The 18,877-nt window shown below is 34.8% G+C and overlaps 1 long non-coding RNA gene across 1 annotated transcript in view; it reads right to left on the bottom strand.

The window, feature by feature from the left end:
* Positions 1-17,863, bottom strand: part of LOC133050825 (uncharacterized) — a 161,239-nt gene extending 143,376 nt beyond the window's left edge. Inside the window, exon 1 of the long non-coding RNA XR_009691708.1 lies at positions 17,785-17,863. This is a non-coding gene — a long non-coding RNA (uncharacterized LOC133050825). The remainder of the gene's footprint in view (positions 1-17,784) is intronic.
* Positions 17,864-18,877: the final 1,014 nt, after the last annotated feature.

Raw genomic sequence — 18,877 nt, forward strand, 5'->3', positions numbered from 1 at the left:
CTCCCTCCATCAGTTCCCTCTAACAAGTTGGAAAGAGACTGATAGACCTAGATATGAGTCATTGACCTTTTCACTCCTCAATCCTACTTTAACACGGTCCTACAAAGGATGGGCTTTGAGGTCTTTGTCACATCTGTCACACCAGGCTGTCGTGCCCAACTCTTTGCAACCCAAAGGACTGTAGGCCACCAGGCTTCTCTGTCCATGAGATTTTTCAGACAAGAATACTGGAGTGAGTTGCCATACCCTCCTCTAGAGGATCTTCCTGACCCAGAGATCAAACCTGTGTCTCCTGCATCTTCTACATTGCAGGCAGATTCTTTACTGCTGAGGCACCATCAAGAAAGCTACACTTAGTCTGTCCCTTGCAAATCCTTTTGTATAACAAGGTCAACGTCTTTAACGTGTGGATGATTTCATACACTACTTTTACTTCTAGAATGCATGTTAAGTGTGATTTAACCTGTTTTGAGGGAGATGTTAAAGGATAATAGAGGTCTTTAGTAGGGCTTTAGGAGTTACATACTTTTAAGTGTAAATAAGTTTTCTTTGTAAGTCTTTCCACCCTAAATTATGTGAAAATTCAATCTCAAAATATAATGTAGGACCACCACAACATCCCAACAAGTCTGCGAGAAATTATACCTTTGTACAAATGCAAATGTGTGGTTTTGTCTATTCAAATTGTAAGGCACATGGAAATCATGTTCATGTGCTAGTATAGAACTTAAAGTATCACAAAAACTCATATAAATATCGTCAGAAACTTTGACACAGTTTTTAGAATAATCTCAAGGATAGACAATGCCTATTCTATGTCTGTAGTTATGATTTGCTTAAAAATCCAGCAATGTTTAGTAAATAAAATGAATAAACAAACTGGATCATATACTGGGTTACAACATAAAAGATGAAAATCCAATTTCTCCATATTACAAACATCCATAACTGCCATTATTATAACATGCAAAGAAAATATTATAAAATGGCAATTATACCATAAAAGGTAAATAGGTTCTCAGTGTTGGTGAGTAATACTTACATGCCTATTTTCTAGACAGATTAGTAGCACCTTGGCTAGTAAATAATTTTACTAACTGAAATGTATTTTAAAGCCTGATAAAGTTAAAGTCAGATAAAACAGAGTTACTTATAAATCTTATCAATGGTTGAAGGTTTGTGGTCTATGAATCAAATGTATATGAATCACCTGACAATACTTGTTAAGAACATGAACTCTTGGGCATCATGATGGAATTTTCATTCTTGCCATCACTAGGTGGTTTTCTTGAACAGAAAGAATTAAGGACTACTGGTTTCCATATCAAGAAATCATTATGATGAGTTCATCCATCTGCAATGGATGTCAGAAATTCTTCACAGCAAGGCAGAATTTCACCATAAGCTTGTTTGTTGCATTGAGATGGCTCTCTTTGTTAACCATTATATTAGAGCCACTAGATTTTCTCTAAAAAATTATTTGACATATTTCCATTTACAGTGAAGTACCTATTTACATCAGCTAATGAATTCTGTATTTTTTACATGTATGTATAATATTTCTTTCATATCCCATATCTTTCCAAAAAGAATGTCAGGTAGCTTGATATAGTATAAATGATTATAAAACTAAATTATGGCAGTTCATTCCTTCTCTCTGAATGTTTAAGAAAAAAACTGTGTTCTAGTATGCTTTACCTTCCTGTTTTGTTTAATCCTTTTTTCTATCTAGTTTGACAGGGACTTAAAAAATATCTCTAACCTGCCCATCACTCTGGTTACAACAAAGGCAAAACCAGTAATTTTCCATTTCAGATATGTTCTTAAAGGGTATTTTATCTTCATACAAAAAATATTTTCTAAAATGAAGGCATTAATATTTCTACACTTGACCTTTTCTTGTTACAAAGAGAAAGGCAAATAATTTAATAACATTATTTGCTTACACCCCTTAAGGTTCAAATAACTAGTTATTATATAGGAACAGCTAGGTCTAATCTGCTTCAGAAGAAACATACTCTGTTAGTGTACAATAGCTAATATCAGATCACTAATAGATTTAACCTTGTAAGTTCATAGATATTTAAAAGTGTTATGGTTTGAAGGTCAACTTGTCTGTCTTACTGTAAAAGAAAGGCAAAAAAATGAATAAAAATTAGAAAGAATTAATTCTTCAAAAAGTTTTTACAAATCAAAACCCTGCAGTTTCACACTGAGAACAAAAGAAGCATATTAAACACCAAAGTTTATCAAGACAAATTAGGTCCCAGTTTCAAATTTTCTTTAATCTTTTGCATCTGAACGTTTTTTTTTGCCTCATGCTGTTTTCCCTAGTTAAATGTTAAAATGAATTCTAGCCAATACCATTGACTTCCTCCCTTAAAAATATTGAGACACATAATAAAAAATTAATTACTTCCCCTAATTTCCGTGTGATTCTTTAAAAAGATGTAAAATTCATTTAAAGTAAGTGGTGACTTTGTCTTTGAAGATCACGACAATTAACATGGATCAAAGCTTAGGTTCTGTAACGATGATAGCTTATTAGCATAATGAAATTAACTTAGAGACAAGAATCTTTAATAGGTACAACAAAAACGCTTTAATAATACTTGAAGAAAATTATGTATTTGCTAGAAGTACAACAGTTTCAGATTTTCTATCCAATTAATAAGTTGTTAATTAACTCCTTTTCCAAACAATGCACACTTTAAGTTAACATCTGCCCACTGGAATATTCTATCTATGGTGTTTCACTTTTTTGGAAGGATATTGAGGTTTTGCCACTGGTACTTTGAATTTTTATTACTAAGAAAATTCAAGTTTATCCTTCCTAACCTTAGATCTAATATTTTCATCCCTAAAATAAAAGAAGGCTTAATTTCATACCTTGAGTATGGAATGAAGATATCAATATATGATTGCATCTTGCAGGAGGTTTACACTTTAGGTCTTCACCATTTCAAGGGGAAAAATTTTATTGGACTCACTTGAGGTAGCTATAAAATTTTATTTCTTTTATCAAACCAAGAAAAAAATAGAAAAAAATATAAATAATTTTGATCTCAGTGTACATGTTTGAAATGACTTGGATTTAAGGATAACTAAAAGAATGCTTTATTTCCAGCAACAAGTCTTTAAAATTATGCTTTATTCAAAGGCTACTAAAAATATACTTTGTAATTCATGTTGCATTCATTCATTAAACCAAGTTATTGTACATTATTATTTATTGAGTGTGCCAAGCACTATGAGCCTCCCAACATTAAAAAGAAGTGGAGTATGTTGTTATAGGTGGTTTTTCCCTATTGCTCGTGTGACTATCATTGATTTTCTCCTTTTTGGCATAGCAGAAATGTGGGTACTCTCTCCAGGTCCTTTTCCTCTACTGTACATGATTTACCTTTCTGTGAAAAGAAGAGAAGCAAAAAGCAAAGGAGAAAAGGAAAGATATTCCCATTTGAATGCAGAGTCCGAAAGAATAGCAAAGAGAGATAAGAAAGCCTTCCTCAGTGATCAGTGCAAAGAAATAGAGGAAAACAACAGAATGGGAAATATTAGAGATCTCTTCAAGAAAATTAGAGATACCAAGGGAACATTTCATGCAAAGGTGGGCACAATAAAGGACAGAAATGGTATGGACCTAACAGAAGCAGAAGATATTAAGAGGTGGCAAGAATACACAGAAGAACTGTACAAAAAAGATCTTCACAACCCAGATAATCATGATGGTATGATCACTCACCTAGAACCAGACATCCTGAAATGCAAAGTCAAGTGGGCCTTAGGAAGCATCACTATGAACATAGCTAGCGGAGGCAATGGAATTCCAGTTGAGCTATTTTCAATCCTAAAAGATGATACTGTGAAAGTGAAGCATTCAATGTGTCAGCAAATTTGGAAAACTCAGCAGTGGACACAGGACTGGAAAAGGTCAGTTTTCATTCCAATCCCAAAGAAAGGCCATGCCAAAGAATGCTCAAACTACCACACAATTGCACACATCTCACACGCTAGTAAAATAATGCTCAAAATTCTCTAAGGAGGCTTCAACAGTATGTGAACCATGAGCTTCCAGATGTGCAAGCTGGATTTAGAAAAGGCAGAGGAACCAGAGATCAAATTGTCAACATCCATTGGATCATCAAAAAAGAAAGAGAGTTCCTGAAAAACATCTATTTCTACTTTATTGACTATGCCAAAGCCTTTGACTGTGTGGATCACAATAAACTGTGGAATATTCTGAAAGAAATGGGAATACCAGACCACCTGACCTGCTTCTTGAGAAACAAAATATTCTTAGGGCTCAGGTACGGAGTGAGACTATCAGCTGATCAAAAAAAAAAAATGGGTTTCATAGGCTTTGTTTTAATTAGCTTAAACCATGATTCAGTTTATTCTCAGGGCTAGAGTCGAAAGCATCTCAAAGTTTTGTCTCCATTGCATCATTGACCATTATGATTCCTAGTTCCCTGGTATTTCTCTCTATATGCCTGTTATGGGCCCTTTTTCTATATTTCCTGTATCTGATAGGAAAGATGTAGGCAGCCAGGGAACCTAATAATTAACAAGGGTTCTAGAACTAATGATGTGGACTGGGAGCAGCATAAAAGCTTTGGGATCAGAGCCTAGTCACAAATTTCTGGATCCAGAGCAAAAAAATACTTAGAAATGAGTATTACCAATATATATAAACTGGAAAACACAGAATTCCAATGAGCAAGAGTTTTCTGGAGGTGAGAGTGTGGGGGTTTAAGAGCAAGAAATTCCTCCTTAAATTTTAATATGGAAAAAAACTCATCCATCTATTGAATATTTGCTTTAGATTACGCTCACTTGCATCAGGAAGGTTCAGTTCAGTTCAGTCACTCAGTTGTGTCTGATTCTTTGCAACTCTATGAACTACAGCACGCCAGGTCTACCTGTCCATTACCAACTCCCGGAGTTTACCCAAACTCATGTCCACTGAGTTGGTGATGCCATCCAACCATCTCATCATCTGATGACAGAGGCATCACCGGCTAAATTCTGAAGGAGATGAGAATGCCAGACCACCTGACCTGCCTCTTGAGAAATCTGTATGCAGGTCAGGAAGCAACAGTTAGAACTGGACATGGAACAACAGACTGGTTCCAAATAGGAAGAGGAGTATGTCAAGACTGTATATTGTCACCCTGCTTATTTAACTTATATGCAGAGTACAGCATGAGAAATGCAGGCTAGAGGAAGCATAAGCTGGAATCAAGATTGCCGGGAGAAATATCAGTAACCTCAGATATGTAGATGATACCACCCTTATGGCAGAAAGTGAAGAACAACTAAAGAGCCTCTTGATGAAAGTGAAAGAAGAGAGTGAAAAAGTTGGCTTAAAGCTCAACATTCAGAAAACTAAGATCATGGCATCCGGTCCCATCACTTCATGGCAAATAGATGGGGAGACAGTGGAAACAGTGGCTGACTTTATTTTGGGGGGCTCTAAAATCACTGCAGATTGTGACTGCAGCCATGAAATTAAAAGATGCTTAATCCTTGGAAGGAAAATTATGACCAACCTAGACAGCATATTAAAAAGCAGAGACATTACTTTGTCCACAAAGGTCTGTCTAGTCAAGGCTATGGTTTTTCCAGTAGTCATGTATGGATGTGAGAGTTAGAGTATAAAGAAAGCTGAGAGCCGAAGAATTGATACTTTTGAATTGTGGTATTGGAAAACACTCTTGAGAGTCCCTTGGACTGCAAGGAAATCCAACCAATCCATCCTAAGGCAGATCAGTCCTGGGTGTTCATTGGAAGGACTGATGTTGAAGCTGAAACTCCAATACTTTGGCCACCTGATGCGAAGAACTGACTCATTTGAAAAGACCCTGATGCTGAGAAAGATTAAGGGCAGGAGGAGAAGGGGATGACAGAGGATGAGATGGTTGGATGGCATCACCGACTCAAGGGACATGGGTTTGGGTAGACTCCAGCAGTGGTGATGGACAGGGAGGCTGACGTGCTATGGTTCATGGGGTCACAAAGAGTCAGACACGACTGAACTGAACTGTACTTGGGGGTATCTTATCACACTACTCAACTATTCTTGGGGCATTGTTTAAAACAACAAAAAAGAAAACTACACTGGGTCCTAAATTATAGTAAAATGAAATGTTTGTAGACTGATTTCTCTTTACTTCTTGTCCTCCAGTCTCCCACCAGTAACTTTAATTGGCCAAGCTTCACTCGAAGCCCAGTGGACAGAGGAGGCTGGGAAAGGTAATATTTTGCAGAGATCAGTCACATTTTCATAGAGCAGAGGAGGAGAAAGGCACAAAACAGATATGAGAATGACTGGCACAATTTCATAATTAATAATTTCTTATTAACCACAAATATTAGATACAGGAGAACATTACTAAAATAGACACTTCACTGCTTTTCTTACCAACTCTGTGATATTCTAACACCCACTGCCATTCTCCTTGAGAATGGGGATATCATTTTGAAATGCCTACGAGTTCATATCAGTCCTCTCAATTTTATACCCTTCAATTCATTCTTATGCTTTATAATATAAACCTTAGTTTGTTTATATTATATTATAGTATAGTTTATCACACAGACTTTTTGTGCTTTATGCCCATTTCACCTCCAGTACCTCCTGCTGGCCACCAAAATATATCCTCTTGCCCAACCTAAATCATTTAAATTTTAGAACATTTCAAGCTTTTGTAGACAACTGTCTTATGTGGGGCTTGCCTGGTGGCCCAGTGGTAAAGAACCCACCTGCCAATGAAAGAGACATTTTGGGTTCCATCCGAGGGTTGGGAAGATCCTCTAGAAAAGGAAATGACAACCTATTCAAGTATTCTTCCCTGGGAAATCCCAGGGACAAAGGAGCCTAGCAGGCTGTAGTCCACTGGGTCACAAAAGAGTGGGGCATGCCTGAGCAACTGAACAACCACAGATGTTTCATATGGTTTCTTCTGCTTGCAGGGCCAGTAACTTCTCACCATCCATCACCACTGTAGCCATCATCATCTTTTTTTTTTCCCAGTAGATTAACTCTTATAGTCTCCAAAACTTAATTTCCATGTGCGTTCTATGACTAGGGGCCTCTTTGTGCTTTGCTTGAGCTTTAGGTATATCTCTCTTGATACATTTTCCTGTGATAATTGTTTATATTTGGTATCTAATATCCCAGGTAGGATTTCAAGTACATGAAAATCGAGGATTATACCTCCTTAATTTTGAACTAATGTCTCTCACATAGCAGGGAAACAATAAAATGTTGTTGAATTAGTGAATGAATGAATGAGTAACCTCTACTTTGACTACATTAGGTAACAGCATATTCATTTTATACATCCTGTAGTTATAAAGACATGCAAAATAAAGAAAATTTTCATTGTGTCATCTATAATGTAAATGGAAGTTGCTCCTTAAAGATATGTTTAAACAGTAATTAAAATAGCTTGAAATGGTCTCCTCTAAATAAAAATATATTTAGTCTCTTTTTCATCGAGCATTCTCTTTTAATGCAATCCTTTCCCTCCTTACATGAATGTTGCTGCTTTTCACTTTCTAAGGTTTTACACAGTTGTGTCCTGGATTTGAATTTCCCTGGATGACCCTGTTATTTTAACATTGCTTTTCTTGTTTGTTTTCAGAATAATTTATGTTTCACACTTAATTTGCATGTGTTTTTTTTTTTTTTTTCTAATTTCATGAGATTGAACAAGAATATAGCTTTCTGGTCTCATATGACAAGTCAGCAGGAAAATGTACTATACATATTGGAAGTTGGAAAACAGTGATTTAAAAAAAATATTTTTTTGTTTTTTTGTGCAATTCCCTCTATCCTAAAAATCGTCATTTCTTTGAAACATATATCCTGATAAATTGGCATAAGCCTGGTGGATATTCAGTTTGGGCTTATGGAAAATAGCTAATCATACTTTTCCTTATGTTATATACCTGTGATAAGAACAAATCTCAAATATTAAGGATTAAAAATGAATTTTTAAATTTCTGGATTATATTTTATAAAATATTTATGAGAAAGTTGAGCTTGTTTCTATACTTTAATTAAACTTTTTGTTGCTGTTGTTGAAGAAAATTATAGATGCACATGGAGTTATAAGTCATAATACACAGATTCCATGTGCGCTTTACTCCGTTTTCCCCAGTGGTATCATCTTGCAAGACCATAGTACCATATCACAATCAGGATATTGACACTGATACAGCCAGCACATTTCTGTCACTGCCCAAACAACTCACATTTCTCTCTATAGTCTCCGTGCCTCCCTCATTCTTAAACTGTGGCAACCACTAGTCTATTTTCTGTTTGTATAATTTTGTCATTTCAAGAAGGTTATGTATATGAGATCATTCAGTATGTAACTTCTGGAGATTGGCATATTTCACTGTGTAACTCTCTGGAGATTCACCCAAGTTGTTCTGTGCGTCAATAGTTCATTCCTTTGTAATTTCTGAGTAGTATTCCACATACCTAAGACTGTTTAGTCATTCATCCACTGAAAACCATCTTGGTTGTTTCCAGTATTTGGTTATTATGAATAAAAATGCTTTGGATATTTGTCTAGAGGTTACTGTGTGAATATGAGCTTTTATTTCTCAGGGATAAATGCTCCAAAGCGCAATTACTGGACTGTATGGTGTTTGCATGTTTAAATTCCTTATACTGAGAAACTTTTTTATAAAGTGCCTGAACAATTTTTCATTCTTGCCAGCAACATATGAGTGATCCAATTTCTCCTCATCTTTATGAGCATTTAGTTTTATGACTATTTTTTTAAATTTCAATCATTCTGGTAGACATGTGGTGATATCTTACATTTTAAATTTTCATATCCTTAATGACCAATTATGTTGAACTTACTGAATGAACTTATTTGCCCCCTATATATCCTCTTCAGTGAAATGTATGATCAGTCTTTTGCCTATTTTCTAATTATATTGTTTGAGACTTTATTGTTAAACTTTCAGAGCTCTTTACATGTTCTAGATAGTATAGTTTGGTAAGATATGTGATTTGTAAATATTTTCTCCAAGTCTGTAGCTTGTTTTCTCATTGTCTTAAAAGTGTCTTTTCCAGAGCAAAAGTTTTTAATTTTGATGAAACACAATTAATTCAATTTTTCTTCTAAGGATCATGCTGTTAGATCCTAAATATTCACACCTATAATTTTTTCAAAAGTTTTATAATTTTATGTTTACATTTAAGTCAATAATTCATTTTCAAATAATTTTTATTTTAGATAATAGGTCTTGGTCAAGGTTATATTTTTGCCTATGATTGTTCAATTGCTCCAGCATATTTTGTTGAAAAGGCTATCTTTCCTCCATTAAATTGCTTTTATATTTTTTAAAAATTCAGTTAAGCATACTTGTGTGGATCTAATTATGGCTTCCTTTTTGTACTCCATTGATCTATGTGTATGATCACCAATGCCACATAGTCTTGAATGCTTTAGCTATATATATATATTATATTATATAATTTAGCTGTATATAATTCTTAAAATTGGGTAGACTGATTCCTCCCTTTTCACTCTTTTTATAAAGAATTGTGTTAACTATTCTAAGTCCTTTGACTTTTGTTGCAAATTTCACAATACTCTTCTCTGTATATACAAAATAATTTGGCATTTTAATAACAATTGCAGTAAACCTATTTATCAATTTGAATACACTTGAAATCTCTACTATGTTGAGTCTTCCAATCCATGAACACAGTTTACCTATTTATTTAGATCTTTGGTTTCTTACAGCAGTATGTTATATTTTTCAGCATATAAGTCCTATCCATATGGTTTTAGGTTTACACCTAAGTGTTTCTCTTTTTGTGAGCAAGTGTGTCATTATATTTTTACTTTTGGTGTCCACTGTGTTCATTGTCAGCATGTAGAAAGACAATTCCTTTTTGGATGTTTATATTGTATCCTGCAAACTTGCTGAATTCTCTTATTTTCTAGGAATTGTTAAGAATCTGAGGAATTTTCTATGTAGACAATTATGTTATCTGCAAATAGAGTTTTATTTCTTCCTTTTCAAACTGTGTGCCATTTATTTTATTTCCTTTGCTAACCCTGTTGCTCTGGCTAGGACTTCCAGCACTGTGTTGAAAAACAGCGAAAGCAGATATGCTTGCTTTGCTCCTGACTGCAGGGGAAAAGCATTATAATTCTTCGTCCTTAAATACTGACTGTAAGACTTTTTTATAGGACCCTTTTATCAAATTGAAAAAATTTCCTCAATTCCTATTTTTCTTAGAGTTTTTCATGAATGGGTATTGAATTCTGTCAAATGTCTTTTCTGTATCAATGATCATATGCTTTTTCTACTTTGACCTGCTAATACAGTGGATTATATTCAGTTTTTTTAATATTGAAGCAATCTCACATCACTGTAATAAACCCAACTTAGTCATGGCATATGATTATTTTTATGTATTACCTAATTCTACTTGCTAACATAATATTAAAACTTTTGTGTCTGGCCCATGAGGATATCAGACCACAGTTTTCTTTTTCTTGTCTTTATCTAGTTTTGGTATTAATATTAGTGCAATACTAGCTTAATAAGATAAGGCAGCATATATTCCACATCTTCTCTTTTCTGAAAGAAATTGTATGTAATTTGTATTAATTCTTTTATAAAATTCAATGGAATTCCCCAGTGAAATGATTTAGGCCAGGAATTTCTCCTTTATGAGTTTTAAAATTATGAGCTCAATTTTCTTAATTGTAGGACTACCCAAATTATCTATTTCACATTTGGTCATTTGTGGTAGTTTGTGCTTTCAAGAAATTGGTCTATTTCATCTAAGCTGCCAAATTTATCTGAGTAGATTTGTTATAAACACCGTATTATTTTTTCTTTTGATGTCTGTAGGGTCTGTAGTGAAATCCCTTGTTCATTAATGATACTGGTAAATTTTGTCTTTTTTCTTTGTCAGTTGGTAAATTTTATTGATCTTTGCAAAAAAAAAAGTTTTTACTTCATTGTTTTTCTCCTTTCTGTTTCATTTATTTCTGTTCTTATTTTATTATTTCCTTCTATCTGGTTGCTATTATTATGTTTGATCTTTTCTTTCTGAATTCTTAAGTAGGACATGAAATTATTGACTTGAGACTTGATTTCTTTTCTCATGTAAGTATTAGTGCTAGAAATTTCCCTCCCATTACTGGTTTAGCTGTGTCCTGTAAATGCTTGGCATATTATATTTTCATTTTTATACAGTTTGATATATTTTTAATTTTTGAGGCTTTCTTTTTGACCCATAAATTATTTACAGGTCTACTATTTAGTTTCTAGTTATTTGAGAACTTCCTGTTTTTCTTTTTTTTAATTGGAGAAAAATTGCTTTACAATGTTGTGTTGTTTCTGCTGTACAACAATGCAAATCAGCCATAATTATACATATACCACCTCCCTCTTGAGAATTTCCTGTTATTTTCTGTTTTCAACTTCTAGCTTGATTTCATTTGGTCAGAGAACAAATTTTGTATAATTTCAATACTTTTAACATTATCAAGCTTGTTTATAGGCCCAGCATACAATTTACTTTTCTGCCCTGCCCTATTCTCCTTATCCTTCTAACACTCCATAAATGACTGTTAGATCTTTAGATACAGTCCTAAAGGGATTAAATCTCGTGATTTTTCCTCCCAGTCTGTTTTCTCTTCATTTTTCAAATTGGGAAAATTTTATTGTCTACATTCTTTCCTCTGTTCCCTCTTTCCTACTGTTGAACCCATTCACTTTTTAAATTTTTCAATTCTAAATTTCCATTTGGTTTTTCTTTTGTGTTCTATTTACATGCTGACATTTTCTTTCTCTTTACTAGGATTTTCAAATTCATTTGACCTGTGTATTATTGGTCAAAGATCAACTAGTCATTTAAGCATTTTATGATGGCTGCTTTAAAATCTTTATCAAATAATTCTAACATCTCTGTCTTCTTGGAACTGGCATTTATTGGTTGTATTTTGTTCAAAGATTTGCCCGGACCTTGATAGGACTAGTTTTTTATTGAACTTGGACTCTGGGTTATCAAGTTATGACACTCTGGATATTATTTAAATCTTTTATTTCTGCTAACTTCCTCTCATACCCACTCCAGCAAGGGAATATGAGGCACACTGCATCACTACCAGTTTGAGAAAGCAGTTCCAGTTCCCCGGCTCAGCCTCCATTCACACTCACGGGGGTTTGAAATCACATGGTGTCTGAGTAGTATCAGTAGAGAACCAGAAAGTAACCAGAACTTCCACCTTTGCCCAGGAATACTAGGGTGCATGTCTAAAACTTTATATCACACCCATACCTAAAATGATATAAGCACATCCCAGCCTTAGGCACTTCAATGAATAGCATCTTCAAACCAGTAATAGTCATCCCTAGTAAAAAAAAAAAAAAAAAAAAAAAAAAATATATATATATATATATATACCACAGACAGATGTTACAACTTTAAAATCAATATTTAAAGCCATTTAGAAATTAAAACAGCTAAAAAATTAGGGTCAGTGAATCTGAAAGATTATTGATATTGGTAACCTTTATTGATAAAGGTTATTCATAAATGCTGAAATTTCTTTTAATAATTTTGAATCCAACAGATTTTTCCCATCAGTTTATAAGCATACATATGATTAGTGCAGCTATCATACAGCTAGCATGAACAACATGCTAGTCTTTTAGAGCACAACTAGTCCACAATAAGATAGATGAATTCAATACACGTAAAACAACAATGTAATGCCAACCCCTCAACTCTGACTCCAGTTCACTGCCAGTCAACCAGCAGAGTTCCCACTCCAACTGGGGCTACATAGCTTCCTCCTTGGAAACCTGAAATAAATTCCAAAAGGTCTTTATTCACGATGGACACAGTAAGCTCTGCACCCGGCCCGTGAAGTGGATGTGTCCTATCTTTGCTGCTGAGCCTAGAGAACCACATCAAAGAAGCAGATCCCAGACCTTACTCTCCTGCTGACCATCTGCAAGCTTTCACTATCAGACCCAGCCTGACTAGGTGTTTAAAGCCAAGATATACAGCCTACAGGCAATAGGCCATGATGTCTAGCTGTTCTGGTCCTGACCAAACAGGGGCCCACCAGCATGTGCTTTACTGAACACACAGGGTTCTACCAGATAATGCAATTTCATGGGCCAAAATCTACATACAGTCTGAATACATGCCACTTTTTCTTCTGACATGAAAAACACTCATATCATATGACAGAATGCAAGCAAATATTCACAGCAAAGTAAAGTTTTTAAAGACAAATCTCATTTTCCTACTAATATTATGATAATTCATGGAGCATAAAATTCTCAAAATATTCATGGTGATAGAATACTTAATAAGCCTTTCAAGATTTGATGAGAAAAGATAGAGCTATTGGCCAGACCCATGCACACTAGTTAGTCAATATTGAGGGAAGCGTTGAGATTTCTAAGAGCCTTAGTCTCTAAGCACATCATTTTTCCCAAGTGCTGTTTTCGATATAAAATCATCATTTAAGTTTGCTTATCACATGACTTCCTCCTCAACTGTCAACAAGATAATTGACACTCTCTCTAAAACAGGTGGTTCTCCAACAAGCAAGAACTCTGCTCAATGTTATGTGGCAGCCCGTGTGGGAGGCGAGTTTGAGGGAAAATGGATACATGTATATGTATACGTATGACTGAGTCCCTTCACCATTTCCCTGAAACTATCACAATATTGTTAATTGGCTATGCTGCTGCTAAGTCACTTCAGTCGTGTCCGACTCTGTGCGACCCCATAGACGGCAGCCCACCAGGCCCCCGTCCCTGGGATTCTCCAGGCAAGAACACTGGAGTGGGTTGCCATTTCCTTCTCCAATGCATGAAAGTGAAAAGTGAAAGTGAAGTCTCTCAGTCGTGTCTGACTCGTTGTGACCCCATGGACTGCAGCCTACCAGGCTCCTCTGTCCATGGGATTTTCCAGGCAAGAGTATTGGAGTGAGTTGCTATTGCCTTCTCCGTAATTGGTTATACATCAATATAAAATGAAAAGGTAAAAAAATAAAACAGGGGTTCTTGGCATTAATAGGTGTTCAACCAAGTTTTTAGGAGTGCATCTTAAACAAAAAACAATAAAGACATTGTCTTGTATTTTTCATAAAGCTAATTCAAAATGTTTGACTTCATACTTTTTCTACTTATTCTAAAAAATGTTTGTTGATAAATGAGAGATTTATAATAAGAGGTGTTATATTTTCATTGCTCTTTTCATTAAGTAGAAAATTGCCAATTCAATGTAAGTACTTATTTTTATTTAATTTTACTGGTCTATAAAATATAAGTCAGGGAGTCCTATTGCAAAATAACTATTATCATTCCTTTTACCCTGTACACAATTCAGAAATACATTTCAAAATTAATTTTCCAAAATCAAGATTAAAATGAACGGGCTAAAGGTATAACAACTAAAAGAATGGAAGTCAAATAATATCATTTGCAAATTGTTTTCATATTTAAGAGTAGCAAAGCTGTTGTGTGAAAAGTGTCTATAAAAATATGTTTGAAACAAAGAAAGAAAACAAAGCCTCATGAGACCCAACCTATTGGATAGCCTAAAATATCATTATGCACCAAATGGCTGGTGTTTATGGGTGATATACAAACTGATGTAATCCCTGTTAACACAACATAGCAACTAGAGTTACATCCTGGCATTCCTTCAGAGGGGTCCCCATTGACACCTATAGAAACAATCAGTTCTCACTTTGTTTTTAATTTTAGTTGTCACTAACAATGCCCACACCTTGTGGCTTAGCATCTCATTATTAACTCACAAGCATGAAATAAGAACTTAAGGAATGTTTGGGGATTTATTTTCCAGCAGCTGAGATATTAAAGGTGAGGTCAGAGCAAACACTTGTTGGTGTGGGACAGTAATTAAGGTTTAGGCAGGAGGTACAGAACTGCAATCTTAGCTAACACTGTTCATATCTGGTGTCTCATCTCAATTAGTATGTGTATATATATACATTCATATTATATATATATACACACATATACATATATACACACATGTATTTTATATATGTATTATATATATATATATAAAGGGAAGATCCCTGGGAGTACAAAATGGCTACCTACTCCAGTATTCTTACCTGGAAAATCCCATGGACAGATGAACCTGGCAGGCTACAGACCCTGGGATTGCAAGGGTCAGACACAACTTAGCACCACCACTTGCAAAGCCATAGGAATTGATTTGAGGAGTCTTGTTTAAGAGTGCAGATGGGGGCTCTCTTGTTAGCACTGTTGATACCTTCAAAAATGACAAGTATCTTATTCCAGAAAATGCTATTATTATTATTAATTTTGCTTTGCTTTGCTTCTGCTTCCCCTTTCTTCTGCTCCTTCTCCTTTTCTTTCTTCTTCTTCAGCTATCACCTGTCTCTGCCACAGAGCTATGTCCAAGGGCCATGTTGACCCATGTAAAACAGAATCCTCCTTCTAAATACCATGAATAATAACAGGCTGTAAGAGAATATGGTTCACTTATAAAAAGCTGTGAAGTATAAATGAAAGAAAATAGGCCTTTAAGTTGTGAGACAAGACTAGTCCTACCTTTCCTGCCATTCAGCTAGATAAATTTAGACATTCAATGCTTTTATCACCATTTCTGGACTCCAATACCAATATTCATCTTGTATTTTCTTACAAGGCATTTGTGAGAAATATAGTTCTATTATTAATATAAATTAAAATTTTATTATTATTTTAACATATGGAACTTATAATCAGATATTTTTTTCCCTTTCAAAAGTAGAAATTGTTGCCTCCTTTAATTTTGGGGTCTATAATCAATAGGCCTAATGAGATCTCTGCATTATAAAAACAAGGACAACTGAGGTCTAGACCAGTGAATTTTCAAGAATCAGCACATTAGCTTCACCGGATATGTGAATACATGCCTCTCACCCACTTTGCCCTCCCACCAGACTGGCTGAGTCAGAATTTCTAAGGGTAGGTTTCACCCAGGAATCTGTATTTCTAACAACCTGACCAGTGATTCCCACAATCATTTCAGCTGAGCACTCTTGGTCTAAACTGCCTCCTGGCAGAGGATAGAGTACAGAGTCAAAGCCAGGCTAAATCCCATAGTCCCTGAATTCTAAATCAGACTTCTCTCAACTATGCAAATGTAGTATTTCTTTTTTCTAAACTTCAATTTGATCTTTATGTTGGCTCTTTGGTTTTGTATTAATAAAGTGTTTAGGGAGACCATAAAGAACACCATGTGTGCTTTTTACTATAGTTTTTGCATATGTTATCTGTACTGTTCCTCAGATAAAAGGAACACTTTTACATTCTTGCAGGTATAACCTTCAACTATAACTTTCTAGATTTACTACATTCTTATACAAAGTCAGAGGTCCTAGCTGTTATATTTATATTTGACAAATGATTAAATGAAGGCAAGAAAAGACACACTTTAAAGCCTTCTATAAACAAGATTCTAAACCACTGAAGTACATGGTAGCTCCTCTTAAAAGAAAGAGATGCTTATGTGGGATAATTCCATATGAACAAATTATTCTTATCTCAGCAAGCATTTGCAATACTAAAATGATCTTCTCACTCTCTCTTTACTGAAAAGGTTTGAAATGGAACTGAGTGGGAAAATAAACAGGAGTTCTGCTCCTCTTGGAATCATTTGGTCACTAAAAGCAACAAAACTTCAGAATCATTAATTTTGGTGATTATTTTAAGTTAAAAGTAAACACAAACTGTTGCTTTCTTCTGTCCTAAGACTAGTCAGATAAGACTAGATGAGCTGGAACCTGAACCAGTCCCCTCAGTGACAGCAATCTTGTCTTTTAACTTTAGTATTCAGGAGAAGTATTATTGTTTTCCATACATGTATTACTATTGGAAAAATTAAGAAGCACTGCAATCATAAAAAGGTACTAATTTCCTTCACTATTTCATAAGAGATGAGTTCCTAGGTTTTTTCTCCCAACAGTCAACAGTGAGAAGTTGTGGTATAACTACTATGGAAAACAGTTTGGAAGTTCCTCAAAAAAATAAAAATGGAGTATCCATATGAACAGCAAATCTACTCCTGGGCATCCATCCATACAAAACTATAATTCAAAAATATACACACACCGTTCTGTTCACAGCAACACTATTTACAATAGACAAGACATGGAAGCAACCTAAATGTCCATGGACAAATGAGTAATAGCTAAAGAAGATGTGTTATGTATACATGGTGGAATACTACTCAGCAGTTAAACAAAAGAATGAAATAATGCTATTTGCAGCAGTAAGGATGGACCTAGAGATGATCATACTAAGAGAATTCAGAAAGAGAAAGACAAATACCATATAATAAAACTTATGTGTGGAATCTAAATTATGACACAAATAAACTTGCTTATGAAATAGGAATACACTCACAGACATACCGAATAGACTTACGGTTACCAAGACAGAGGCAGGGTCGGGGGTGGATGGATTGTGAGTTTGGGATTAACAGATGTAAACTATTATATACAGAATGGATAAACAACAAGGTCCTACTGTATAGCACAGGGAACTATATTCAACATCCTGTAATAAAGCATAATGGAAAAGATATAAAAAGAATATACATATATATGTATAACTGAATCAATTTGCTATATACCAGAAACTAACACAATATTATAAATCAGCCATGCTTCAATAAAAAATAAATCTTAAAAAGGTGAGAAATTAAGAAACTCCACATTTACCTACCTCATGATGCTGACATACTAAATTTTCATTTTCCTACTTCTTGAGCTTCCTCATCATGCTATCTTCTGTCATTGCAAGGCACACTCTACCAAAAACAAAATAGAAAGAAAATACATTTGCTTAAGGATTCATTATGTATCAGAAATTGTGTCTAATCAAATTGAATTAAATTCCATTGCAAATAAAAACAGTATTTACCAGGGGCTTGAGCAAAGTATTTTAAGGAGAATTTAAAATTTACAAATATCAAAACACACATAAAGTGTTTGTATAAACACTACATCATTGTAATTCCCTGTTTCTAGAGTATGCAAATGAAACACAAAGATAATACAAAACTCATTAGTAATAAAAAATAATAAATAATACAAGAATAAGGAAATGGAGAGTGTGGGATACAGTAAGACAACAACAGATAAACATTTTCAATCAATTTAATTATCAACTTTTTTCATTGCACCAAATTAACATCTGCATATCTGGGCCTATAAAAGTGTAAGATGGACTGAAATCTGGAATAAAGGAAATCAGATGTGATTAGCTTGGAAAAAGTAAAAGAAAACTAAATTATTTAGCGGAGGTTGAGAGAAAAAAATCAAAATTTAATCAATAATGTGAAGAGAGAATCTGGTTAGATCAGATGTAATTCAGTACCAGGTCCTAAAGAAACTGTGAGGAGACCAAATTTGTTATTGCTTTTTTCCTGGCCCTTGGTGACTGGTGGCTGTCCAAGGACTTGACACTATGCTTCTCGTTGGACATTGCTGTAGTAATCAAAACACTTTGGTAGCATTCCCTGGTAGCTCAGCTTTTTAAAAAATCCACCTGCAGTATAGATGACCTCAGTTCAATTCCTGGGTCAGGAAGATCCCCTGGAGAAGGGATAAGCTACCCACCCAGTATTCTTAGGTTTCCCTGGTGGCTCAGCTGGTAAAGATTCCACCTTCAATGCAGCAGACCTGGGTTCGATCCCTGAGTTGAAGGTCCCCTGGAGGAGGGGATGGCAACCTACTCTAGTATTCTTGCCTGGAGAATCGCCATGGGCAGAGGAGCCTGGTAGGCTACAGTCTATGGGGTCACAAATGTCGGACAT

The sequence above is a fragment of the Dama dama genome, chromosome 33, assembly GCF_033118175.1.
Source record: "Dama dama isolate Ldn47 chromosome 33, ASM3311817v1, whole genome shotgun sequence".
Taxonomy (NCBI): Eukaryota; Metazoa; Chordata; class Mammalia; order Artiodactyla; family Cervidae; genus Dama; species Dama dama.